At 36.1% G+C, this 3,990-nt stretch overlaps 1 pseudogene; it reads right to left on the bottom strand.

Moving 5' to 3' along the window:
* Positions 1 to 2,921: 2,921 nt before the first annotated feature.
* LOC131754963 (protein lin-37 homolog pseudogene) lies at positions 2,922 to 3,718 on the bottom strand (annotated as a pseudogene).
* Positions 3,719 to 3,990: the final 272 nt, after the last annotated feature.

Genomic DNA, 3,990 nt, shown 5'->3' with positions numbered 1-3,990 from the left:
TGGAATTGGTTTGTAAAATAATTATTCACCTTGGAAATTCTTACCTTTGTGCTCAGTATACATTTGGACTCTATGCCATTATATGATATATTTTGGTTGTTAATTCCTAATGAGTTTTTAATATATGTGTGAGTGTGCGTGCATGCGCGCACGCACACATGTGTATTTTCATCTGCTGTTGCATGCTATGGCTAACTTTAGTTTTTAAGGACCTATGTTATTTCATTTATTTATTTATTTATTTGATTACTGATCTTTAGTTCCTTTGGTAATAAGTGTGAAACTTCTGGAACCTTGGCTTTATGCAGTGATCTTAATTCTGGCTACTGAGCTTTCTTGGCTCTAAACACAATTCTCCTGACTTTCTGTCTCAAATTTCAGCCATTGGTCATTAATATGGAATCCAAACCATCACACTCCTTTGCTTCAAGGCCTGTTGTCTCTGGATTTAATGTCTTCTTGAGCAAACCAAGTCTGTGATGCATTTAATAATTATTTTATAATAGATGAGTTAGTATACTCAGAATTTTCATGTTTCTAATAAATATCTATTTTGATCAGGCTCTGATGTTTCCAAAATTGGAAGCCACTGCTATATTTCTTTGCTCACTACATAAATTTTAAAAATGTGTCTAAAATAATGTTGAATTAAATTTTGCAATATTGTGAGTAGACACTTGTTGTATATACCATTCCTTTTGTCTTTTATTTTTCTGCTCATAGTTATGAAGTGAACTGGAAGTTTATTTCTTTGTTAAAAAATCTCTAATAGTTTCCACACAGGCTGGTTAATAGGCTTATCAATCTTCAGTTTTAGCTGAGTCTATGCCTAGAATTTGAATATTATGTTTAAATGACAAAAAATGAATGAATGCTGAATTATTTACCAGGACTATAAGAGTTTAAGTCAAGTTTTCAAGCGTTTATCATATACAAATGCTACACTAAATCCTAGGTCTTCTTCTAAAAATTAAGTAAATACAGATTAGTTTAAGATGTTATCCATAGGAAATTGACATGTGTTTAAAATTTTTCTGTTCTTTAAAACGATTATTTGAACTATAAAAGACTCAGGGAAAATTATTTATTATTGAAGTAGTGACAATTTAGCAACCTTGCACTTCTTAAATGAAGATTTAAGAAAATTGTATCTCCATCAATATACTCTCTATCAATCTAGAAAGCATGGGTAAAAAATATAATGTGAAAACTTGCAATTCTCAAGGGGCTACCTTAACAGTAGGGATTTTGGAGAGTGTACTGTTTTTCTTGAGATTTTCTTGGCATAAAAGATACTAAAGTAATTTTGTTCTTTTCAACAATATTACTCCATTTCTACTCATAGCACAGCACATTAGCTTGTCAAGAAAAATCATCACCTAGCAGATCCAAATATGTTTATAACATTTTTATGGGTTCCTTCTAATGGATGCATGTCATCAAGAAAAACCATTTTGATATAATTTTTATGCTACACAATGATGTTTCATAGTCTATATGAGATTTTCCATTTACAAGAGTTAGAGAAATTTACATATAAAGTGGGATAGTCTAAAAAGTGCCACATCACTAAGTTAAAACATAGCATGACATACACATTAGTTTAAAATTCTGTTGCATTTCTTTAGTTAAGCAATTTCTGCATGCTATCATATTTCCACAGATAAGTGATGGAAAACAAGAAGCCATAAGAATGATTATTTGAGATACACAGGTTTGTTTTTTAAGGTACTGTTTTGTTTTCACTAATGTTTTGTTTTCCCTAATGTTCCCAGAGCTTTTATCAGCTATGCCTAAAAAGCTTCTCTTCTCTCTATCGTTCCACACCATGTTAGTAATGGGACTAGCACCTTGTTGTAACATACTGCAGCCTGGAAAAGATACATCCTTCTCCAAAAAGTCATCACCTTGGATGTTCACTAGAAAATTTTGTGATCTTTTACTTTATCCAGAATATAAATTTGTTCAAATGAGAAATAAACTGGGGATGACACTGGATTCAGTCTTATTGATGCAGCACAGTAACAAACCTGGAAAACAGGGAATACACTTGTTCCCTCCCCATTACTCACAAAATATTTGCATCTTGAAATGGCCAGTTAGAATATTTTACTCAGGCATGGTTTTTCACGTCGCAGCTCCTTTAAGAAGCCACAGGGAGTCTAAAGGAAATGTCTACGCATTTGTATTAAACATTGTGAAACCCAAGATTCTCAGTATGGTCTCTGGAGTGTCACATACCCTGCTCCTAAGATTAATTTGATCACTTTCCTACTTCTCTAAATGGACAAGTTACTGGAGAAAATGTTACTTTTTATGGATGTATTCCTCGGTTTTCTTAGTTTACTTAAACTTTTACTTACCTAGGTTACTGACATACATGTTTTAAATTCTTCTATTCCTTTGTCTAGTGATTTTACACAATGCTCTCCTGACTACTAATGGGTCATATATATATACAAATGTTTATAATAGAAATATAACAAAAATGTCCCAGTTATATACAATGAAAACTAAAAAGAAAATATTGCTCTGTGAAAATAAAAAGGCCATGATAAATGGTGAGATGTACCATATTTATGAGTTAGAAGACTCAAGAGGTTAAAATGTCTCTTCTCTCCAAGTTGATTTTGATTCCACTCATTACGAGTCTCTGTGTGTGTGTGTGAATGGTAATATAATTCTATTTTTCATGTGAAAATGAGAAGTGCCCAGAAAAAAACAAGGAAACCTTGAAAAAGAAGAAAATAATAGGTGGGCATATATCACCACATTTAAAATCTAACTATAAAGATATACTGGCCTAAGCACAGTCAAAAGATAGGTTGAATAGGCATTCCAGAAAATGACTGACACATATATATTGGCCTGACTTAACGGCAAAATGGCCACGGCAGTTCACCGGGGAAATGGTGGTCTTTTTAAGAAATGGTCCTAAGTGAAAGTGAATTTCTATATGAAAAAATGTACTTTGACCTTATTTTTTCAAGAAGGGAAATGCTTCTTGGAGTGGGGGGACAAGGGGACATCACTCTTTCTCTGCCATCTCCTATTGTAACTTCATGATTTATGAGTAAGGATGCTGGTCCTCCACCGTCAAACGAGTTTCCAGTTCTCCACGTTGCTGCGGTTGAGGGCTCAGACTTGGCCTCATCACTGGGGGTATCCTGTGTCTCTGACTGCAGTGGGGAAGGTATGCACAATCTGCAGGCATCTCCAGGTGGCCCAGGGGCTATGGGCGAAAGCAGCTTGTACACCTAACCACTCTCGCTGTTGGCGACCTCTGAAACGTCTGCATCCTCAAACATTGTGATTAGCAGTGAGCTGGACGAGCACTGACACGTTAGCAGTGAGAGGCTATTGCACATCCAGGCGCTACAGACTGACTACAGCGGTGTGTTCTCCCTAAACCGTGCTAAATCACCACTCCAGTCAAACAGCTTGATCACACACTTATTGGTTTTCTGCAGTCTCCCTCTGCCAGCTCATCCATCTTCCACTTCTTCCTCATTCGCTGGTGGCACAAGTGGGCAGATGGCCTTCTGCTGGTGGCCACGATGATGGAGCAATCCATGCTGTGGGTATCTGAGTGGGTCTTCCAGGCTTCCTCAGCCAGATGCTTCCTGTCCTTGTAACTCTTCTCCAACAGGCACTGCGGAAGGGCGTCCAGTTTGTTCCTGGTCTGGGACATCTTCAATTCTGATTTCTCTACTTTCACCTTCACTGAGAATTTAGTTTGGGTCTCACTACACACAAAACTTAAGCTCAGATGCTATAAATATTCATAGGGTGATAAAACTTAGAGAAAAGAAGGCAGAATCCATGACCAGGGTACAAAAACATTTGTTAAACACATCACAGAAAACAATAACCATAAAAGTAAAGGTGGATAATTTGCTCATCACTAAAATTGACAACTTCTATCAACCAAAAATCACAAAAGAAGGAACAAGCCAGAAACAGAGAAAATGTTTGCAGTGCAAATATCTG

This window comes from Kogia breviceps, chromosome 4 (genome assembly GCF_026419965.1).
Source record: "Kogia breviceps isolate mKogBre1 chromosome 4, mKogBre1 haplotype 1, whole genome shotgun sequence".
Classification (NCBI taxonomy): Eukaryota; Metazoa; Chordata; class Mammalia; order Artiodactyla; family Physeteridae; genus Kogia; species Kogia breviceps.
Note: the sequence above shows the minus strand (reverse complement) of the source record. Positions and strands in the feature narration are given on the sequence as shown.